The sequence below is a fragment of the Lemur catta genome, chromosome 1 (genome assembly GCF_020740605.2).
Source record: "Lemur catta isolate mLemCat1 chromosome 1, mLemCat1.pri, whole genome shotgun sequence".
NCBI lineage: Eukaryota > Metazoa > Chordata > Mammalia > Primates > Lemuridae > Lemur > Lemur catta.
The window spans coordinates 286,528,630-286,553,437 of NC_059128.1; the positions used below are offsets into that span (position 1 = coordinate 286,528,630).

Sequence of the window (24,808 nt, forward strand, 5' to 3'; positions counted from 1 at the left end):
ACAAGTATTCTCATAAAAATATAGCTAAGAGCTGAAAATATTTGCTGTTAGACAACACTACTAATTTTGCATCATTTTGCACTCCACGTTGTTGGGCCAGCGAAGTTTTTTACCAGTGATCTAAATCAATACTGCAATTTGAAGTTTATGGAGTTATAAGCATAATACATTGTATTTTTGCGATAACTTTCTGGTTTGTATTGATTAATGATGGTCATTTCTAAAGACTTTTCCTAAAATGTTTTTGAATACTTAAAAAATAACTATTACTATCAAAGAAAATTACTCTCAGTTGTCTATAGCAATTCATATCAAAAGCACACCTAATTTTGTTTAATGGACATTAAAGAAAATAGGAAAAGGGCCCAGTTCTATTAAAGTGCGTATTCCCGTTAGTGGGAAGTGTAAAATTTTGCTTATTTCAAAAATTAACCTAGAATCATTCATCCAATGTTTTTGAGCACCTACTATTTGCTAAGCACTGCTCTAGGTACTCAGGATATAGTGGTGAATGATTCAGAAAGGTTCCTATACTTATATGGCTTAGTGTTAATATTTGAGGCTATTGGGGGAACAGACAATAAATGTGAAAACAAAAAGATGATTTCAGATAGTGACAAGTCCTGTGAAAAAAAGAAAAGAAAAGGAAAAAAACAGCAGGCAATGGGGAGTGCCACTTTAGATTGGGTGGTCAAGGTTGCTGTGGTGGTCATCAGTGTTGTTCACTAAATACTTCTAGTTGTCCTAAGCAACAGCAGTATTGCACTTGTAAAGGAAAATCAAAACCTCAGGACCCTCCAACTCCTTATGCCAAAAGGGAAGGTCAAGCCCAGATGCTGAGTCATGCAACGCCCTCTTGCAAATGAATAGCTGTTACTAACACTGCTGGCCAGATTGCCACAGAAAGGTAAAGGGCTTCAGGCATCTACATGGACAGTTCCCACAGATCATCCATAAGGACACTGTTTGCCGGCCGCCCATCAATGAGGACATGCAAATTGTAACTTCCAGGTCTGCAGGCTAACTCTAGCTCCTAAAACTAAAGTCCACTTTGATTCCACACTAATAATGTGGATTACAAGTTTATCTTCCCAAGTGCAGAACAGAGACAAGACCATTCTTTCTTCCAGCTACCCAGGGACATCTGCATAACCGATTCTTCCTTTACTCCCTTTTCTCTTCAAACATTTACCTAATCTTGTGTAAAATGAAGATTTCCTGGCACTAACACAAGAATGTCACCATTTGCATCATGGCCCACCCTCTCCCCTTTTTTCTTTCTATATGCCCTCACTCTTTAAATACTGAGTTTCCAAATCCCTCTTCAGATAGCACAGGTGCTTCTGTGGTTTGTCCTTGAACTTTGGCTTCATAACCCTCCACTGATTGAGATCTTTGCCTGGCCACCTATTTGGGTTGTCACACTTCCCCACAACCCTAAAAAAGTGATTTATGACACTTGGCATTTGAAGATTCATGAATCTTACTCTGATTTGCTATGCTTTTTCTATATACCACGGGCAATGGCAATGCCCCAATGGTGGCTGCTGTCAGCCTCCTACCAGAATGAGGACCATTCGAGGCAGAGCTCCCACTAACCCATGATGGATGGGTAGAATGAGCATGACCCATTTTTTGAACCACTGAGGTTTGAGGTTGCTTGTTTTGGAGCACAACCTAACCAATCCTGCCTATCATAGAAAGTTAGGGAGATCATAAATGAAGTAAAACTTAAATGATGAAAAAGAGCTAGACACACCAAGGGGAAAACACATGCAAAGACATAACTGAGAAAGGACAGTGGCGGGAGTGTGGCGAATAAGGAGAATCAGTATGAAGGAGGTGGAGAACTGTACTCAGATCAGGCCATGCAGGATTGAAGGCAGACTGTGGGCAGCTTGGGCTTAATACCATTTTGATAGGTGAGCAAGGTGGGGATTTTAAGCTGGAGTGGGTGGGATGGGCATCGGGGGGCTTTTAAGGGAAAAGCTACCTAATGAATCATGAACAGGTAAAGTCCCTTTCTACCACCAAATTCCAGTTGCCTGATCTCAGGCGCAGACAAGAGACCAAACAGCACCTTTCTGGAGAAATTAAATGATCCCAGAGAAAGAATTTTCAGACACTGACATTTGAAGGAACCTAAAGAAAAAGCCATCTGACCACCTGACATCCCAACAGTAAAACCGACACAAAGAATGTCCAACTAGCTTCCCAATGTCTCACTCATAAATACAAACAGACAGCCAGGAATCACCAGACATTTGAGACCAGCTTCTCCACAAAAGAGAGAAAGAGGCCACATGGAGCAAACAGAATACATATAATTGATATCATGGAAAAGTAAGAAATGGAATCGCACGTATAAACCATAAATAGGATACTCTAAATAGAAATATTCAAAAAACTTTAAATATGATAAACGAATTCAGTAAAAGGGTTAGAAAATAAAATTGAGGCAATCTTACACAAAGTAGAAACAAAAGACAAGAAATACACAAATAGGAGATAAGAGAAAAAAACTTTGCGATACAATATCTGAATAACAAGAGTTACAGAATGAAAACGGGAAAAATTATTCAAGAAAAGTACCTACCAATGAAAAATAGGCATCTGCAAATGGACAAAGACCATGAAATGCCCAGCATATGAATGGAAGGAAGCGCAAAGCACATCCACCTGGAAAGTCAAACACTGGTGGTACGAAGAGGAGGTGAAAGGCTCTGCAGGGTGGGTGATAGGAGAGGTCATAAAACAAACTGGTATCAGATTTCTCAGTAGCAACCTGGAAGCTAGAAAATCATGGAGAATGCCTTTTAAATTAAAAAAAAAAAAAAAAAACAGAAGTGGAAGATGAAGATGTGACTCAATTGCCACAATCACAGGATAAAACTTTAACACATGAGAAGTTGCTTCTTATGAATGAGCAAAGAAAGTGGTTTCTTGAAATAGAATCTACTCCTGGTGAAGATACAGTGAACATCATTTAAATGACAACAAAGGATTTAATAAATTTAATTGATAAAGCAGTAGCAGGGCTTGAGAAGACAGACTCCAGTTTTTTTTTTTGGAGACAGGGTCTTGCACTCTTTCCTGAGCTAGAGTGTAGCAACATCATCATAGCTCACTGCAACCTCAAACTCCTGGGCTCAAGCCATCCTCCTGCCTTAGCCTGTTAAGTAGCTTAGACTACAGGCACATGCCACCCCACCCAGATAATTTTTCCATTTTTTATAGAGACAGGGTCTTGCTATGTGGCTGAGGCTGGTCTTAAACTCCTGACCTCAAGAGATCCTCCTGCTTCACCCTTTCCTATGACTCAAAATCCAGAAACAAAGCAAGCAAAAGGCTGAAAAATGGGACTACCACCACATACACACAAAAACACAAAAAAACCCCACAAAACCTAAAAACAAACAAGCAAAATTAAAACCTTTTACATGTCCAAAATACACCATAAACAAGGTAAAAATATGCATGACAAATGGGATAGGTAAAAGTAAAAGAAATTTTTGCAAATTAAATTATGAATTAAGGGTTAGTATCCTTGGTATGTTAAAAAAAAAAAAAAAAGAAAGAAACCTCTAAAATTTCAGAAAAAGCCCCAAAAACCCAATGAAAAAAATGAGCAAAAGATACGGACAAACAGAAAACACAACATGAAAGGTCAAGTTATGGAAAGACAATTTCTCTTAGAGAAGACCAATTTCTAAACTACATCTAATATAGCATTTCTATTTAATACCTATCAGACTAGCAAAACTATAAACAGGGATTCTCATATAGCAGTGGTGGGAACAGAAAATGTCCCAATGTTTATGGAGGGGAATGTGGCAATAACCACCTAAATTACATATGCATTTTCTCTTTGACCCAGCAATCCCACTGGCAAAATCACAAAATGATATACATACACATTCATGTCTTATGGCAGTATTTGTAATAGTAAATCCACAAGGAACTGGTGGAATACAGTGCAAGGCATCTACACAGTGGAATGCAAACAAACTAGAAAAAAGAGATCATATCATGTCAAAAGGCAACCAAAGAAAAAATTTAATGGATAAAATGGGCTACGTCAATATTAAAAACTTTTGTGCTTCAAAGGACACCATCAAGAAAGTGACAGCCACAGAATGGTCAAAAAGACCTGCAAATCCTACATCTGATAAAAGACTTCTACTCAAAACACATAAAAGGTTTTTACAATTCAATATAAAGACAACCCAACTAAAACATGGACAAACGATGTGAACAGACATTTATTCAAAGAAGATCAACAAACAACCAATAAGCACAAGGATGCTCAACATCATTAGTCATTAGAGAAATGCAAATGAAAATCACAATGAGATGCCATTCCGAACCACCAGGGTAACTATAGTCAGGAAATCCGGACAATAACAAGTGCTGACAAAGATGAGGAGAAACTGGTATTCTCATACATTGCTGGTAGGAATGTAAAATGGTACAGCTGCTTTCAAAAGCAGTTCAGCAGTTCCTCAAAAAGAAAACAGAGTTGACACGTGACCACAGCAATTCCACTTCTATATATATGCCCAAAAGAACTGAAAATATATGTCCACACAGAAACAGGTACATGTATATTCACAGCATTATTATTCATAATAGCCAAAAAGTGGGAAAAACTCAAATGTCCATCAACTGATGAATGGATAAACAAAATGTGTTACATCAGATGGAATATTATTGACACAATGAAACATTATTCGGCCATAAAAAGGAATGAAATAGTGATACATGCTACAACATGGATGAACCTTGAAAACGTTCTAAGTAAAAGAAACCAGACACAAAAGGCCATATATTATATGATTTCACACATATAAAATGTCCAGAATAGACAAATCCAGAGACAAATAGTAGAATAGTGAGTGCCAGGGGCTGGGGTGAGAAGAGAATGGGAGACGACTGATATTGCATCTGGGGTTTCTTTTGGGGGCAGTGAAAATGTTCTAAAATCAGATACTAGTAATAGCTGCAAAACCTTGTAAATATACTAGAAACCACTGAACTGTATATTTAAAGAAAAAAGTCACTGGAGCCAATTTACATGTCACTTTGTTCAAGTGGGGAGTCAGCAGAGGATTATTTTTGTAGCTTCTATTTAAAATTATCAATTTACAAAGAATTTTCAATGATTCCTGATTTTTCCATGTGTCTCCCCTTCCTTTGAGACTTTCCCCCACCCTCTAGGAAAGTTTTCATCATTGTTACTGTTACTATTAACTTTTAAAAGTATCTGTTATGGACATTTTTCAAGCATACAAAAGTAGAGAGAATTATATAAGCCTTTTGTGCTACAATAGTTCATTAACATGTGCCATGTATTTTAAATCTAAATTATTTTCCTGAAATTGCCAAGACCCAGGCCATAGCCTGAGGCATGGCTAATCACTCAAACCTGCCAGGATGGTGCTGGGCCAGTCATGTAACACTTTCAGGCTAACTTTGGGTGAATTCTGGCAAACTATTTCCTTCACTCACAATGACATTTCTCAAATTTCCCCTTCACTATCTTTGAAGATAGGATGGGCAAGGTAACTAGTGACCATTACATCACCTAAGGAGCAGGGTTCCATAAAAAAGGAAGTGAAAGAGTGAAAACAATGCATGTCGTTAGACTGTTTCAGCTTTTGTCCTTTCTCACAATAAAGTGCCATTCTCCTAAGTGATATAATGTCTAGTTAAAGGGTAAGGCTTGATAAAGTATAAAATCCATCCCCATATACACTAAAACATACCCAGAATGTAGAGTACAAATATTTAAAATGCAAGGTAACTGAATATATTTAGTTATACTTTACTAGTGTGTTGCTCTTCCAAATGTAAACTATATTTTTAAAATAATAACCAGTTTACTGCCTTGAAGCAGTTCTCAGGCCACAGTGCAGGGACAGAGAATCCAAAAGGAGTCTGAGGACTGAGTTGCAGAGACAGAGACCAGAGACTGAAGTGGCCAATTTTCAGTTTAGCCTTTTTTCAGAGAATTCAGATTTTTCAAAGCCAATTATTTTCTATGATTAATACTTCAGAGTCTTTTGCTTTCCTATTATTTACAATATTTAGGATAATTCTATGAAATGGTACCTACTTAAGAATACTGACTCACAATAGTATAGCCACCTAACATTTTCTACTCTGTTCAAGATCAAATTTTATAAAAATATTCTCTTTAAAATGTAATTCTAACAGCAGCAATTAAGAATATAATTCTTGACTGTATCTGATAATCTGAGACTGAGAAAATGATGTGTATTTAGAAAATTTGACTGAACACACTTTAAAAACACAGAACTTTGTGTGTTATCCCCAAGGCAAACTGAGAAGACAGAACACTAACACCACTGGGAATCCAGCCACCTGGGGAAGGGCCATGTCATGCAGTGGGAGAAGCAAATAAAGAACATGGACCAGACTCTGCTGAACACCCTGTCAACAGTGCCAGCCCAGGGAGGCTTCCCTGTCACTTCCCAGATGTCCCTCCTCCTTTAAAACCCATCTGCCATGCACCTTGACTTTGTGAAACTGGTGGAGAATTATGAACCTATATTAAAGAGGAATTAAAGAAACCTGTGGAAATTATCACAACTGTCTAGGTCCTAGGATCACTATGAAGCCTCAAAATGCTTGTATGAGAAATACAGTTAGTGAGGAGTGAACACAGATATTGTCCAGTAGTGGCTGAAGCCACAGTAAGTCTTGCAGCTCAAGGACTTCTTCCCAGGGCAAAGGAAGTAAGTAATAATCTTCTAGAGCTCAGCTGAAAGACTTTGAGTCTCCTCCTCTGGATGGCCATACCCACTGAACCACCTGTAGGTGGAAATGCCACCCCCAATCTGAAGGGACAGGAAGAATCATCTGAAACCCAGACAAAGGCCAGGGAAAAGAGGGGGCTAGCCAGAGAGCAGGGCAGAGCCTGGAAAACTTTCTGAGGTTGTCTCATCATGGACTGCAGATGTGACCCCAAGACGGCTGGTCTGACTGCCCTAGGGAAAGGCTTTCAAGCTTTTCTGATTTTCGTACAGGATTATGAGGAATCCAGAGCACTGAGGGCAGAAGGGGCAGGAACACCACACTGCTGCTTTTCAGTCCAATTACTGGAATGCCCAGACATTCAAACTGGATGTCAGCCTATCTCCTGAATATTACCTACCTCAAGATATGGTACGTATTTACCTGTGATTATAGCTATATCTGAGCCCATCAGGGAACATCAGTCAATGATACTTTTGCTATCCATCTTACCTAGCAACACAGTAGCATTTCCGAGGAAGCTGAAAAGACTTAAGGCTTTCTTCCAGGATGCACTTATTTTTCAGGTTGTGTTTTTTTCCCCCAGGTTGCTTTGATTATCGTCTTTTTTTCCCTAGGAAACTTAATTGATCTGATTCTTGAAAGAGAATTTCTGAGATTTAGAGCTAAAGGTCCCAGGGTACACCATTTTCTATAATCTATTCCAAAAAGAAATATTTAAAAAGAAAGCATGAATACCACTTAGAAAAATAAAAAATTTGAAATGTAAACATTTAAAAAAGTGTAACTTTTTTTTTTTTTGAGACAGAGTGTCACTTTGTTGCCCAGGCTAGAGTGAGTGCCGTGGCGTCAGCCTAGCTCACAGCAACCTCAAACTCCTGGGCTTAAGCGATCCTACTGCCTCAGCCTCCTGAGTAGCTGGGAGTACAGGCATGTGCCACCATGCCCAGCTAATTTTTTCTATATATATTTTTAGTTGTCCAGATAGTTTATTTCTATTTTTAGTAGAGACGGGGTCTCACTCAGGCTGGTCTCGAACTCCTGACCTCGAGCGATCCACCCGCCTCGGCCTCCCAGAGGGCTAGGATTACAGGCGTGAGCCACCGCGCCCGGCCTAAAAAAGTGTAACTTTTAAAACTTAGAGCTTAGATCCATCCCCAGAGATTCTGGTTTAATGTTTTTATAAAACAAAATTTAAAAAGCAATTTAGATGCTTACTCATGATTGAGAACCAGCATGCTAAATATCGTTTCTTCCTAATGTGACTTGTGTAGCACTGTCACCTAAAATCCCAAAGAATTCATTTAAAACAATACGGTACAAATACTACTGTAACTAAGGCTTACAATAGTACATTTTTAATCAGCATTTGTCTAAAAATACAGATGAACCAAGAGAAAGTCCAACTTTATGTTAGAGTGCTGGTCGTTTGGCTTTTAAGTCACTTGAAAGTAACTGGGACTGGCTGGGCGTGGTGGCTCACACCTGTAATCCTAGGCCTCTGGGAGGCCGAGGTGGGTGGATTGTTCAAGGTCAGGAGTTCGAGACCAGCCTGAGTGAGACCTCGTCTCTACTAAGAATAGAAATAAAAATTATCTGGAAATCTAAAAATATATATAGAAAAAAAATTAGCCCGGCATGGTGGCACATGCCTGTAGTCCCAGCTACTCAGGAGGCTGAGGCAGTAGGATCGCTTAAGCCCAGGAGTTTGAGGTTGCTGTGAGCTAGGCTGACGCCAGGGCACAAAGTGAGACTCTGTCTCAAAAACAAAACAAAACAAAAAAAAAAACAAAATAACTAGGACTAAAACTAATTTTATTTGAATAGTCCTTAAAAAAAATAAAATTTAACTTTCAGATGATTCAAATGGCAGTTTCTTGCCTGAAACAAACCAACATGAATATTAATCACAAGTAAGAGGCTTCTTAAGATTGTGTAGAACATGTATGTGAAGAGTGGTAAATAAGTAGGTATTTCAAGAGAAACATTTCAGGTATGTTGATATTAAGTGATATTAAACTTGGTATTTCCAAACATATAAGAGAAATGATAAATTATAAGTACAGTAGAAAAAAATTACTTTAGACTTTATATTGTCTATAATTTAAAAAGACAACATCTCTAATGGTAAATACACCTCCTCCCAAAACCTATTAAATTTGCCATCAATGGAAACCCCAAATAAATTATTCTTATTTTTTGACTGGACAGTTAAAACAGGCATATTTTATATTAATTGGGGAAGTGCCCCATGTCAAAATTCATTTGAAAATTAAGGACTTGCTCTCTCAAACAGCATTTTTCAGATGCACTTTTGAGATACAAAAAACAAACAATAAGCAAGTAAATCAAGAATCTACAAAAAGAGAAAAGTAAAAAATTCATAATAGCTTTCAAGTTCAGAGAGCTTCTCTATACTTAGCCTTTGTTAAAAAATTTCTTTTTAAAAATCTTTCCATAGCTATCAAATATGAGAAAATCATTTAATAATCCACTGGAACATTGCTATTGATGGCTGTCAGGATGCTCTGGATCTGTGGATGCTATAACTCACTTGGTCTGTTACTCTCTTCACCACATGCTTCTCATGAAAGGGTATTTTATTTTAGATGACAGTGCACACCTAATGGAATTCTGAAGCCTTAGCATTTACCGCAGCTTTCAAGAAATTAGCTATTTCAATCTAAATTGAACTTATCCAGTAGAAGGTATGTTAAAAGATTCCTCAAGACAATGACTTCCCCTTTGAAGACAAGAATGCTTTAATGTTGGAGTTAATTCCAAGTGTTTTCAAACATTTTTCTCCATTACATAAGTATTAAAATAAAGATCATAGGTCTCCCCACCTCCACTGCTCCTGCCTCAAGTTATCTTTATAACGTGAGCTACCATAGTGACAGCAAGAAAATGAGCCAATTACCCACACTTGTTCTTAGATTGCCAGCTATCATCACCAGTGAAACTGGAATTAACCAGAATTTTATGTGTGGAATGTTTTGATTACCAGGAGTTTCCTAATATCCCTGCCTTTCCACTTTCTGCTTCTGTAGGTAGAATGAGCATAGTTTTTACATTTTGTTAATATTACATACTTTTGCAGACTTATAAAGATACATTGGGAAGATGAAGGCATATCAGTACAAAGACCCAAGAGGTTGAGGGATTTTAGGGAGACAGACTAACATAACATACTACAGGTTTGGTAGTCATCATACACATGGATTGAAACCAATTTGATTAACTCTGTGTGAACTTGGGTACCAGCAATTTAACTGTGTCTCTTCCCTTATTGTAAAATCGTTATAACAACATTCCCCTCATGATGCTGTTGTGAAGACTAAATGGAAAATATACATTGCCTAGTATGGAAGATGCTCAATGATGGACATCTTAAAAAAAAGACGGTAGTGCCACAGGCACTGTTTGTGATAAAACCTAGCTTGCTAGAAACTGCTTGCAAAGTGGACTTGCAAAGTGATCTGCATAGTCTAATGTGCATAGTCAAATTAAAATGTATATAAGTCAGATTCTCTTGCTATAAACCATAGTATCTAACTGAATTTTTTAAATAGTATTTTTAATCCCACTTATGAGAATTAATGTGACAAGCTCTCAACAGAAATCCATTGAAAAATATTTGTATATCTTGCTTTTATGTCCATATGATAAATGCTTAAACTAAGAAAGAAGATCCTACATTCTTTGAATTATATTTTAAATTTATTTAACATACAAGCTGACCAAACTGGAAAAAAAACCACTAAAACTTTTAAATGGGTGTATGTTTCACTTAAATGCTCAGATAATATCTGGAGAACATAATATATGTTTGATATTTAATACAGGTCTACTTTTTAACAGAGTACTGTAAAAAATTAACATAAGAAAGTTGCTTTTAGGCTGGGAGTGGTGGCTCATGCCTGTAATCCTAGCACTCTGGGAGGCTGAGATAGGTGGATTGCTAGAGGTCAGGAGTTTGAGACCAGCCTGAGCAAGAGCGAGACCCCGGGTCTACTAAAAATAGAAAGAAATGATCTGGATAACTGAAAATATATAGAAAAAATTAGCCGGGCATGGTGGCACATGTCTGTAGCCCCAGCTCCTCGGGAGGCTAAAGCAGTAGGTTTGCTTGAGCCCAGGAGTTTGAGGTTGCTGTGAGCTAGGCTGATGCCAGGACACTGTAGCCAGGGCAACAGAGTGAGACTCTGTCTCAAAAAAAAAGAAAGAAAGTTGCTTTTAAAAACCCGCAAGTGGTTAATACGGTAAAATCTCAAAGTTACAAATTAGAATAAATTTTAAATCATCAGTGGTAACACCTCACAAGTAATCTTAACTCAAATACAATGTATCTTACTTCAGATTCTGTTCCACAGTACCCTGGACTTACTCTCTTCTGTTACACTTTATTGTGCTTCCTTCAGTAATTGTGTTACTCTGAACTATAAACTCTGCAATGGCTAGAACTCTCTTATCTTGTTCACCTCAGCACCTAGCAAGTGTATGGCACATAGCAGAGTTCCAATAAATAACAATGTATTAATAAATGAAGTTAAGACATTAAAATTGCATATATTCTACTTGTACAAAAATGCAATTTTTAATATGATTTTATGAAACAGATTTAATTATGAAGCAACTTGAACTATAAAAGCATTTATTTAAAATAAAACTAGCTTACCTACTATACTTATTATTCAGTTTAAAAAATAAAACTTTGTGTACAAGTTTTCAGCAACACATTTTCCAACTAATGTATAAGATAATGTGATCTGGAAATATATCACTCTCATCCCTGAAGAACATATAGATAAGAGTCTATATAACTCCTTTAAAACTCTGATGCAACAGTATTCTATTACCCTCATCATTTCTCTTTTTAATTTTACACAAAGGTAGACAAACTTTTAGCCATTTATGGAGCAAACACTCTGGACAATTGCTGATGTTACCAACTTTAAGTGAAATCTGCCACATACCCAGTACAAATGTAACTTTCCAATGACTTAATAGTGTGAATAAATTACTTCAGTGTTTGCACATAAGGGTATTTCTACTGCTATCTGACCAAACACATTTAAAAGATCTTACCCTGCACCTTAATTGTGAAAATACATTCCAAGATGCTAAATTTCCCTTAAAAGAAACCTCAGTTAAAAATCAGAATACTACTCTGAAATAGAAAATATACAAAAAAGAAAGATTAATTAAATATCTAAATAATTTGTTGAATTGAGTTAAATATCTAATTTGCTAAATTTCCCTCCTAAAATATGAAATAGATTATATAAATACTAAAAAAATTCCAAATAATATTTGTTTTATAGACTATTTCTTTCCATTTGTAACTAATTTTGATATTAAACCTTGTATAGCATTTTCACAATACAAACTAAATAACTTTTTATGAATTTCCTACAGAAAAAACGTAACAGCAGGTACCTACACACACATAAGCTCTTTCTTGAAAGCAATAATTCATTTCTGTATATGTTTTAAAAATTAAAGTTAAGCCATGATTACTCAAAAAGACTACTTTATTGAGGATTTAGATTTAGAGTCTTATCTCCCTCCCATTATCTTCATTTCTATCATTTACCTCTTATTCCAGGGATTCTCAAACTTTCATGTGACATGGATCACATTCTCTCTCAAAACATCTGATTGACCCACTTCTCTTCTGTGTGTGTGTTTTTCTGTTTGTCATGCGATGGGAGGGGATGAGGGGTGTGCTACTAGGAGGTGAACCTTCCATAACTTAAAGGAGGACTGCTATGCTTTTAAGATGATAATACGTAAGGGTTTTAAGTGAGATAATGTATGTAAATAATTGCACAGTGGCTGACATACAGTAGATGGACAATACATGATATTAATATATATCATTATAACTCATCTGTGTTATAAAATTGTAGACACCAAAACATTTCAAAAACCAAGACTACTGGGGGGCAAAACACTGATAACCTGCAGTGCAACCTCTGCACAGAGTCTCTGCACCAAAGCAGATTCACACTTGTTTTGAAATGTGACAGTGGTACTACAAGTAACTAACTCAAAGTTATTGCGTGACAGATACAGGTAGACAGTGAACTCAAATCAGTTACTTTTCACTTCTTGTGAAAATTCCTAGTAAAAATGTTGGTAAGGGATTAAGGATGATCAAATGAAGAGGTGACAAAGATTTTCTTTATTCAAAAAGTCTGTTTCAAACAAATATAAAACATATAACCTGAAACAATTACAGACAGGGTGACAGATGTGGGGGGAAATATTAATTTAAAACTAATGGTTAAAATAAGAACTCTCACAATGTGTATTTCAGATATTTGTATTATTCGTCAAAGATTGAGTCATGATAAAAAACATTAAAATTGCTTCAGGTAAACAAGCCCTCAGGAGTGTAAGGAATGCTTATTTTCCAACATTCTGAGATAACTACTGTGCAAAAGCAGAGATTCAGATGTATGCTATGAGAGTTAAATACAAATTAATAAGACAAGGCATATCGTATGTGAATATGTCACACCATAATTTCAGATCTCATCCCTTTCCACACTAGTTTAATTACTATTTTCCTGAATTAGATTTGACTCATAAACCAATTTGAGTACCTTCTATGTATATGACAGTCCATTTTCTTCTTCCTTCTATTCTTAATATGACTTATTAAAAAATAATAAGAGCACACTGGGAAAAGCAAAGCAGAAACAAAGCAAACTAAACACAGAAACTGTCTAACTTCTATCATAGGAAACAACAGTCAAGATCAATGATGAGGGCCGGGTGTGGTGGCTCACGCCTGTAATCCTAGCACTCTGGGAGGCCGAGGCGGGTGGATCGCTCGAGGTCAGGAGTTCGAGACCAGCCTGAGCGAGACCCCGTCTCTACTAAAAATAGAAATAAAAATTATCTGGACAACTAAAAATATATATACAAAAAATTAGCCGGGCATGGTGGCGCATGCCTGTAGTCCCAGCTACTTGGGAGGCTGAGGCAGTAGGATTGCTTGAGCCCAGGAGTTTGAGGTTGCTGTGAGCTAGGCTGACACCACGGCAGTCACTCTAGCCTGGGCAACAGAACAAGACTCTGTCTCAAAAAAAAAAAAAAAAAAAGATCAATGATGAATGAGGTTTTAGATTATTTATGAATTTCATTTAAATCCATGCTGTGGGCACATGAGGTTTCAAAACCTAAGGTATATGGTACTTGAGCTCCAAATACTAAAACTACCATTTCTAATAGGCAACTTTTATACTGGCAGCTTTTAAAAAATAGTGATGGGCATGCATTACACATGTTCCTTTTCCTACTAGAATGAAGAAAAAACAAATAAATTTAGAAAGAATTCTTAAGGTTAGACTGTCACTGGGAACACAAGACAGCCTATAGCAGAACACAGTACAGAAATACCTTTATTGAGACTACAGGTTGAGGATCTGTGTTTCCTAAATCAACTTGAAAATAATGTATTGTAAGAAGGAGCTCAACTTGTGTTTACCTATCTTTGCTGTGCTCATTATGAGCCAGGCACTGTTTCAAGTGCTTTAAAAATGGTACCTCATCTAATCTTCACAATAACCCTATGAGTTTGCTGCAATTACTATCCCCCTTGTTTTTCATATAAGGAAACTGAGACAAGGCATGGCAAGTTAAAGTGATTTGCCCAAGGTCACTGTGCTAGTAAAGGACAGAGGAGAGATTCAAACCTGAGCTGTTGTGTCTCAAAGTCTGTGGTCTTCATCATTTTGCCATGCTACCTCTAATGACAAAGGAAAAATAAAAAAAGCGAAATGAACAAAAAAACCCTTATCACCCTGTAAAAAAAATTAAATAGTAAATCCAAGTTAAGGTTTGCAAACAGTGAAAAGTTTTTAACTATCAAGGATAAGACTATTTTCTCCATTTTTTTTTTTTTAAGACACAGCCTCTTTGCTTAAATGTAATGATGGTCTCTGTGTAGAATTCAATTGAAGGACAAGGAAGACAAAGACAATCTGACATCAGAGCATTAGGGCTTTAAGTAAGCAAGTTAGAGCAGCATTTCATAGTTCCATTACAAATGTTAAAATTCTTAGTTCGGTCCAATTAGTGTCTCAGTTAAGGTATGCCAAAGGGTATGAATGCCCGTATTATACATTATCTGAGCAACCCTAAAAAGAAAAAAGGGGGGGTTACAAAAGGGTAAGAGTTCAAACAAACATATGTCATTTACTGAAGCATGCAAGATGATATCTATTCAAAGCACCAACATAACCACATCCTAGGAATGTTTAGTATGAACTAAAGAGCTAAATTTTAACATTTTAATTGATTTTTCTTTGTAAAGCTGGAAGGACATGTGTGCTTATTTAAATACCTCACACATGGTAATTGCAAAAATAAGGTGCCCAATTTAGAGAATGTAAAAGGGAGATTCAGTTTTCACATCAGCAATTTCTACAGAAAACAAAGACTTTGTAAAATACAGAAATCCTCATAATCACATACTTAAATAAGAAAAATATTTTGATTCTGTCATAATTACAAACTATATCTTCTGATCTGATTCTGTATCCTGTTCATCTTATAAAGATGAGTCAACCAAAAATAACGACTGTAATGTAATCTGCATCAATTAGTCAAAGACAAGTAAAATAATATGCCTGTACAGAAAATCATATTTTATCTCCTGCCTGTACAAATCAGACATTCAGAAGAATTACAAATATGACCTTGCCTACCAGAAAGCACTCAAACCTTTAAACTTTTAAAGTACAACCAACATTCTCTCTCTGATAACTTCAAACCATTAATTAGAACCAATGACCCCAAAATCTGAAAAGTTTAAACGTTCCATTATTAGTAAGCTGATACTACTCTGCTTCTCAGTTTAAAAGTAAACAAGTAAACATTAATTTTCTGCCTGTGGAACTTCGTATACACTGTATGAGACAACCGGTAGCGCTTGCATACACAGCGTGACAAGGACAGTGTGTACACACAGTACAGAACGCTAGGTACTATGTACACACTGTATATGGCATTGGGTACTGTGTAATACTCTATATGACACTCCGTACTGCATACACAGCTTAAGGACAAGGATGCCATGTACACACAGCATGACTCTGAGTACACACCACATACAACCCCGCGTAGGACGCCGTGTAAAACACCAGGTGCTGTGCACACACCGCAAAGCGCCTCCACAGCCTGGCTCTGAAGAAAACCGCGAGGGAGAACAGAGCAAAGGATAGTTCGCGGCCCGGCCTCCCCCAAGGAGCCCCCTCGTCCCAGCGCGGCCCGGCAGCTTCTCCCCAGAGCTCCGGCGGGAGGAGGGCGGCGGACCCCACGGGACAGTCCCGGAGGCCCGCGAGGACCGGTTGAGGCAGCGGCGGCCTCATCTCCGGGGTCGCCCGCAGCCCCCGGGACAGGCACGGACCCCCGCCTGGCCTCGGCCCGACCCTGCACCGCGGCTCCCACCGCCCACGGCGCCCGGAGACTGCGAAGCGTCCTCTCCTCTCCGCCGTCCACACGCCGGGCCCGCGCTGCCACCAGCCCCACCGCACACGGTCCGAGGCCTGGCCGGGCAGGCGGCGCGGGGCCCGGCGGGCGTGCTCACGCGACCCCACGGCTTCCCGGCCTGACCAGGCCCCGCGCCGTCCTCCCGGGCCTCCGCCCCGCGCCGCCGAGCTTTCCCCACCATTATCCTCCGGCTCCGCCACCGCCACGCCCGGCCCTCCCTCCGGAGCCGCCAGTTCCCGCCGCCCGGCGCCTCTGGGGCCTGAGCCGGCGCCGGGCGGGCGCGGGGGGCGCCATGTTGGCCGCGCGCCCGCACTCCCTGTGTGTCTTCGTGAGCGGCGGCCGCGGCCAGGCGGGAAGTTCGGAGCTGTCGCCGGGAAAGTTGGCGTCCCCGCGGGCCGCCCGTCCCTGCCGCCCGGACGGGCTGTGCCCGCCGGAGCCCCGCGCGCCGCTCCTACCTCCGCTCCGTCCCGGCTCCCGCGCGCTGCCCGCAGCGCTTCAGCGCGTTCCCGCGCAGCCGCAGGCGCCCTCCGTCCGCACGCGCGCCGAGGGGCAGCCGGCTCTGCGGTCCGAGCGCCGCTGGTTCTGCGGCCTCAAAACCGGCCACCTGGTTCTAGCATCTTTTTAATCCATCATCAGGAGGAATTGCAGACAGGTGCTGCACTCCCGTTCTGTGCACAGGCAAACAGCACCTCGACAAGAACAGGACCAGCCCTTGCCAATTTGGCAAGAGCACCGCAAATTTGCGTTCCAAGTAGGTTGTCTATCAGTCAGTCAGTCTGCATCTGACATCTAACGGGAGGAGATCCCGCACACCTGTGGTTTAAGAAAGTATCAGCGATAGGCATACTTTTATAATGCTCGCATATTTTCCCTCTTGTCTTTTCTCCCAGGAGTTTGGAAGGAAGACGTTTCAGCTAAGACGTCTTGCTCTCGTCATCAGTGGGCACGTGCACCTATACTTAGTTTCAGTTACCAGCAGTCAAGTGAGGTCTGAAAATAGGCGAGTACAGTACAGTAAGATATTTTGAGAGAGACCAAAGTCACATAACTTTTGTTATAGTATTTTGTTATAACTCTTCCATTTTATTATTATTGTTGTAAATCTCTTATTGTGCCTAATCTATGAATTAAACTTTATCATAAACATGTATGTGTAGGAAAAAATCATAGTATAAGTAACGTTTGATAGTATCCTGGTTTCAGGCGTCCACAGGGGGTCTTGGAACCCCCACAGCTTAAGGGGGGACCACTATACCTGAGAATCATCAGAAAGAGACTTCTAGAAATTTTGGGAATCTAATCCAATTTATCAATTAGCTTTCATTGCTGGTCTCTAAGATTAAGTTAGAACTTAGAAACAGGTGGTACTTGAATAAGTCTATGATGTACATCAGTCAAACATGATCTTTCAAACCATTCACAGCCCTTTTTCTCATACATCCCAGAGTTTTTGTCTATCTCAAAGACCATTACAAAATAATTTTAACTTATTTTGATTTTAAGGATAAATATATGCCATTAAAATTTAGTAGAGAGGTTAAAGAATGTGAGAAGAAAAGCAAGCTATAACTGGTTTGAACATTGGACTTCCAACAATGAAAAGCTTTAAGTGAATTGCCTTTTTTTTTTAAGTCTGGTACTTAATTTATAAAATAGAGGACTGTATGGTTCTATATATTAATATTTCACAGAGACCACTCGAGTAAGACAGCATCATATATGTGTAGGAAAGTAGTGGCTGCATAACTGCACATTTTTCTCCTCTTATACTTTGTGGGCATCATTTCAATTTTTGTACCCACATACCATCTCTCATTCAACCTAATGTAAATTAGGTAACTTATCTATGAATTTCTAAATGGTTTTGCCTAGCATTTAACCCTTGGCTCTGTTTTCCCTTTACAATGGTTCTATTTATCTCTTTTGTCCTTCAGCTGAGTGAATGTGTGTGTGGGTCAGGTGGCCAGTGGCTGGAGGTTGGGGGGAAGTCCAGAAGACCAAAAGAGTTATTTCCATGCAACCTAATTCGGATTAGGTTGAATTTATGAATTTATCTACTAGATTGTGAAGAGAGGGCAAGGGACTAAGGTGGTGAGGGGAAGGAAGGGAAAGGGAGAGTAATGGGGCATGAGGTGTGGTTTTTCATCAACTACTTTCAGAGCTGGGACCACCTAGGGAAGGACCCCCAGGCATGGCCCTCCAAATTCTTCCTTGCCCCAATGAACACTCTCTCTGTTTCATAACACCTGACCAGTATACCACTTCTCCAGATTCTGCATTGAGAAATGTTATATAAATAGAGAAAGCATGGATTAGTCAACAAACTGGAGTGGAAAATTTGTCTCTGTAAAAATTAAATATATCCTTACATTACACTACACTCTTTTTACAAAGTCCAAATCACTTAAGTAATACAACTGTAAAAACGCAAGATTTTTTTCAAAAGCTATAACAAAATATAGGCACCTGTTTGTAAGATTGAGCATGGAGAAGAATATCCAAAGCCCTAAAGCAATGGAGAAAAAAATCACACACACACAGAGACTGATAAATTTGAGTATGTAAAACTTTATAAATCCTATATGTGAAAAACAAGTATAGTCCTACTCTAAAATATGTCCATAAGAAGTTTCTTGTAATACCCTTTCTCCTACTTTCTTTGTATAATAAAGACCAACTCAAATTTCTTAGGACTTGCTAATGAGCCACGTGGGCAACTTGAGACCAAGATGGATAATGACGAGCTAAAAGTTGTAGTGGAAACGAATGAATCTCAATGGATGCGTGAATGAGCCAGCAGCAAGGTTTGCTGTTACTGTTCCAGTGGCATTGGATCATTTGAAACAAATCGGCAAGGTAAAGAAGCTCGATAAATGGGTTCTGCATGAATTAAATGAGTGTCAGGAGAGAAATCATCCCAAAGCTTGCTTTTCTTTACTGTCACAACATAAAGATGAGCCATTTTTACACCATATTGTTATGTGTGATGAAAAATGTATTATTTTTGACAATTGCAAGCATTTGGCACAATGGTTGGATAAAGATGCAGTGCCAAAACACAGTCCAAAACTGAATATTCATCAAAAAAAGCTAATGGTGACTGTTTGGTGTCCAGCGCTGGTATTATCCACTACAGCTTCATGAAGCCTGGTCAGTGGATTACAGTGGATGTCTACTGCAGCCAATTGGATGAAATGATGAGGATGCTTGAAATTAAGCAGTGATATTGGTTGATAGAGACAGGCCAGTCCTCTTGCAAGACAATGCTCAACCACACATTGCACAGACAACACTGCTGTAACTACAGAGGCTGGACTTGGAAACTCTGTCATCCACCATATTCACCAGACCTTGTACCAACTGACTACCACTTCCAGGGTTTAGACCACATCTTGCGAGGAAAAATACTCAATTCTCAACAAGCTATGGAAAACACCTTTTGAGATTTCATTGCCATTCACTCTCCAGGCTTCTTCATTGCTGGCATAAAGAAGCTACCATTAAGATGGCAAAACTTTGTCAGTAGTTTAGGCACATACTTTGATTAATTGTACTACTTCTTGTTTAAGATATAATAAACAATACTTTTGATTAAAAAGTCAGACATTTCATATTGAATGACTTAAATATATCTGATAAGGGATTGATACTCAGAATATGTAAAGAACTACAACTCAACAAGAAAATCACCGAATTAAAAAATGGGCAAAGGATCTGAGTAGATATTTCTCCAAAGAAGATACACAAATTGCCAATAAGCACACAAAAAGGTGTTCAATATTACTACTTATTAGGGAAAAGCAGTCAAAACCACAATGAGGACCGGGCGCCGTGGCTCACGCCTGTAATCCTAGCCCTCTGGGAGGCCGAGGCAGGTGGATCGCTCGAGGTCAGGAGTTCAAGACCAGCCTGAGCGAGACCCCATCTCTACTAAAAATAGAAATAAATTATCTGGACAACTAAAAGTATATATAGAAAAAAAATTAGCCGGGCATGGTGGCACATGCCTTTAGTCCCAGCTACTCAGGAGGCTGAGGCAGTAGGATCGCTTAAGCCCAGGAGTTTGAGGTTGCTGTGAGCTAGGCTAACGCCACAGCACTCACTCTAGCCTGGGCAACAAAATGAGACTCTGTCTCAAAAAAAAAAAAAAACAAAAATCAAAACCACAATGAGAAGCCAGGCGCTGTGGCATGCTCCTGTAGTCCTAGCTACTCAGGAGGATTGCTTGAGCCCAGGAATTCAAGACCAGCGTAGATAACATACCAAGACCCCATCTCAAAACACACACACACACACACATGCGCACACACACACACACACACACACACACACACACACACTATGAGATACCACTTCATACGCATTAGGATGGCTATTACCCAAAAAAGAGAAGATAATAATGTTATGGAGAAACTGGAAGCTTTGTGCATTGCTGGTGGTAATGTGAGATAGCACCACTGCTGTGGAAAATAATATGGCAGTAGCTCAAAACATTAACATGGCATTAATATATAATCCAACAATTCTACTTCTGAGTATATACCCAAAAGAAGTGAAAGCAAGAACTCTAACAAGTATTTGTACTCCCATGCCGGGATCCCAGCAATGTGGGGGCAAAGTTTCCAGGCTGCCCTTCCCTGCCAATCGATCGGTGTCTGCCAGTCAATTTTTGTGCAGTGCTCTCAGCTGGGAAAAATGCCACCAGCCTGCAGGAAAGGCGAGGGGAGGGCCATCGGAGGGTGCAGCCTTCCCAGTGCTCAGGAAAAGACAGGGGCAGGTCCCAGGGCCCGCGGGGTCCTTCCTTCTCCTGGGGAGACTTTGGCGGGGGGCTGTGCTGCCAGTTCCCCAGGAACAGGCTGTGTCCCTGCCCCAGCGTGCGGGCTTCCTGGAGTGCCTCTGCATTGGGCCCACAGGGGTCTGCTGAGCCCAAGGTGTGGGGCTGGGTGTAGGGTTGGTTCCCAAAGACACTGGAAGCCCTGCCTGGCCGGACAGTGCTGGTCCCTCTGTCCTCACCCATGGGGGAGGGGAGGATGACCTCAGAGCCTGGCAGCGGGTGAATAAGCTGTGCCCCCACCCCCTGGGGGCCACGCTGGGTTCCACTCGGTGTCCCTGCAATGCAAAGACTTCCCAGCAGGACTCAGACCTGGTGTGTCTTGGGGTCCTGGCACCCTGTCCTGCCTGGACTCTGGGCAGCCTGTGCCCCTCCAGGGCTGGAGCCATAAGGGGCCTGTGGTCCTTCAATAGGGGACAGCACAGCAGCCACAAGCCAACTCAGTCTGGGAAGGGTGACTGTGGGCCTTGAGCAGCCCTGGAGGGACCCCCACTCTCTCCTGCAGACCCATAGGCCAACAGCACCCCCAGGTCCCCAGCAGCACCTACGCAGAGAAATCCCCTGGAGCAGTAGGTGCCGGGGGGCCCTGGGGTCTGAAGTCATCCTCAGAGGCCTGGTGGGCAGCTCAGAGCCCACCTGTGAGCAGGGGTCCGCGCCAGCTGAGATTCTGCCCTGTGTCGGGAGCCCCCCACTCCTGTTGGGAGCTGGGTTCTTATGCAGATGGGGGGCAGATGGAGGGATCTCCCGGCAGGCCCCCGGGGCCTTTTCCCCTTTGTTCCCTGCACTGCAGTGTGTGTGTGTGTGTAGGGCCCTGTCACCCTCCCTGGAAACTACACCCCCTCCTCATTGTCATGTGGGGGCTGAGCCTAGAGACCAGCTGCCCCCCAGGTGGATGGGACGTGGGGATATCTACATGGGACATGCACACCGGGGGTGTGATGGTGGGGTCCCACCAAGGCACTCGCCCTCTCCTGGGAGGATCTCTGTGCCCCCCTACCCCACTCCATGGTCAGCCTGTCACCCTTGACGGTTTTCAGGGGCCAGAGACCTCTCCTGGGAGGCTATAGCCCTCACCCGCAGGGAGCCACTACTGTGGTGGGTGGGGGTGGACCTGCCCAGTGCTAAGTCCCTGGGGGCTTTAGGGGGCACCTGTGGCAGCATGAGCTCACCCCCAGCCCCCAGCCCCCAGCCCAGAAGAACCCTCAGCCCTCAAGAGCCTCTGCTGCTTCAGGGGCTCGTCCCAACAGGCCTGGGTGATCTGACGAGCTGGGCCCAGTATACGCTGTTGGGCTGATGGGCATGTGTGTGCCTTGGATGCAGGCATGGGGCCAGCGGGACAATCATGGGTGTGTGCAGATGCCCATTTGGGGCAGTGATGACCAGCGAGGGGATGCCCAGGGCCGAGGGTGGGGTGGATGGGCTGCAGTCAGGGAGGGCTTCCCGGAGGCAGTGTCCAAAGTGCCCTATGAAGGCTGTGCTGAGGAATGACCCTACTAAGCCCCAGGCACAGGCATAGGAGATGGCCCAAGATGTGGTCCTCCAGCTAGAACAATGAGAAATAAGGCTACAGGCACCTCCCTGGGATCAGGCAGGGCCGACATGGGGAGAAAGCAGGAGAGGTGGCCCAGGCCCCTTGGGCGGGGCCTGGGGGTTCCAGGTGCATCTTGAGGAACAGTTTCCCTTTGCCCTGGGCCAGGGCTATCCTATGAGCCCAGGGCCACAGGGAAGCTGCAGCCCCCAGTCCTGGGCTAGTGGGGCCTCCCAGCTTGGCTCAGCACTAGAAGGGCCCATTTGCCAGTCTGTCTCCCCCCAGGGCTCTGATGGCAGCACTGGGTCCCAACTTGCTTCATTCCACCTGGCCCAGGACTCAGTGGCTGGGGGCCAGTCAGTGGGTGACAGGACAGAGCCCGTCCTGGGACAGCACTGACTGTCAGATGTTCTGGGGGCTGGACTTGCTTGGTGGTGGGGGCACTGTCTGGCCACCTGTCCTGGCCAGACATCATGCTGTGGGGACACTGGAATGTGTTTGTGTCTCCACCTTGGCCAGGCCTACTGCCTGGGACCTCCCCCAGTGAGCCCTGTCTGCAGCCACAGAGCCTGAAGAATCAGTGTGACCCCGAGCTTCCGGCCAACGCACCCCAGACTCGGGAGGGGGTTTCTCAGAGGGCTGGTAACTATCTTCATCACTGTCCACAGTGCAGGCCTGTCCCCTGGGTCCTTCTGCCCCTGGCAGGCAAATCCACATATGCCCCTGTGGGGCACCTGTGTCTTGCATCACCTGCTGTGGCCCTCCCGATTGGCAGGGGCACCTTGACGTCCTCGGTCCCCACAGGTTTTCCACGTGGCCTATGTGCTCATCAAGTTTGCAAACTTGGGCAGCAGGGCTGCTGTGACCATGGCTTCTTGAGGTCTCGGTCACCAGCCCGGCCCTCATGCCCAACCCCTGTGTGGTTCAGGACCATCTGTGTGAAGACCGAGAGGCAAAGGGGAATTCATCAGGTCACCCCCGACTTTCAGCACAGCTAGGCCCAGGGGCTGGTGGTGGCAGGAATCTCGGTGCCATCTCCTGGCTCCCTCTGCGCTGCCTTCATGTTTGACAGCTCCCTGTGGTGGTGACACAGGTCCCTGGTGGCTCCCAGCTGGCTTCCTCCCAGCTCAGCTGCCTGTGTCAGGAGAGCCGGGTCCTGGAACTCACTCACCGCCTGCCTTTGGCCACCTGCCACCCTGACGGGTCAGGTTGGCAGGATGCGGATGCTCCAGTTTGGCGGCCTGGTCACGTGTCCCCCAAAACTCCCTGGCCCGAGAGTGGAGGAGGGGCAGTTCTCTGACAGGCAGTGGGGGACTGCCCCAAGGAAGGACATGAAGACAGTCCTCCAAGGGGAGCGGGAGACACCTGCTCTCTAGACATGTCCCAGGGAGAGGGGTGCAGGGGTGTGGGTGGTGAGCTGGTGCAGCTGTGCATGTCCAGCATGGCTGGTGGGGCAGGAGCTCCTCCCTCCGCAGGGTTCAGTGACCTCTTCCCCAAGTCCTGCTGGCTGGTGGAGCCTCGGCTGGGTGACCCGTCGAGGGCACAGCATTCCCACCTCAAGATGAGGTGGCCGGGCTCAGGCTCAGGTGACCAGCCCAAGAGGCAGCCTTCCAGGTGGTAAGGCTCAGGGAAGTCAGGGAGCCCAGGGGCCCCGCCTCTGGGCCTGCGGGCTTTTCTGGTGGCCTCAGCACTCCCTTTCCAGCCCTTTCCTGCAGCCTCCAAGAGGGGCTTCCTGGAGCAGTTTGGGCTGCGGTCACGTGGGATGACGACACCATCTGCACCACTGAGTACTCACGCATAGTGTCCCTGGAGAACGGCGAGGTGAGTCCGAGGACAGCGTGGTGGTGGGTTCTGCAGGTCTGCTCCTGGCGGCCACACCTGGCCTCACCGTCCACACCTTCTGCAGATCGTGGTGTTCCTGGTGAATGGGCGCCCAGGGGCCATGAACTACTCCTACTTCGCCACTGCTGCGCAACTTCACCAAAGCCACCAACATCCGCCTACGTTTCCTGCGCACCAACACACTGCTGGGTCACCTCATGGGCAAGGCCCTGCGGGACCCCACAGTCATGCACCAGGTGATCCCACCCTGTCTAGCATGTGGGGCAGCCAGGACCTGAGGCCCTGGCGCTCAGGGGCCTGCAGTGCAGTATTATTACAGCACCAAG

General features: G+C 42.9%; 2 long non-coding RNA genes across 5 annotated transcripts in view; one reads left to right on the top strand and one right to left on the bottom strand.

Annotated features, from left to right (window-relative positions):
• LOC123630843 overlaps nucleotides 1–7,529 on the top strand; it is a 67,164-nt gene extending 59,635 nt beyond the window's left edge. The window contains exon 6 of one of the 2 annotated variants that reach the window (XR_006732786.1): nucleotides 7,050–7,529. This is a non-coding gene — a long non-coding RNA (uncharacterized LOC123630843). The other variant, XR_006732784.1, reaches the window with a different exon arrangement.
• Nucleotides 1–17,186, bottom strand: part of LOC123630842 — a 30,919-nt gene extending 13,733 nt beyond the window's left edge. For 2 of the 3 annotated variants that reach the window (XR_006732775.1, XR_006732774.1), the window contains exon 1: nucleotides 16,737–17,186. This is a non-coding gene — a long non-coding RNA (uncharacterized LOC123630842). The remainder of the gene's footprint in view (nucleotides 1–16,736) is intronic. The other variant, XR_006732773.1, reaches the window with a different exon arrangement.
• Between the last annotated feature and the right edge of the window lie 7,622 nt (nucleotides 17,187–24,808).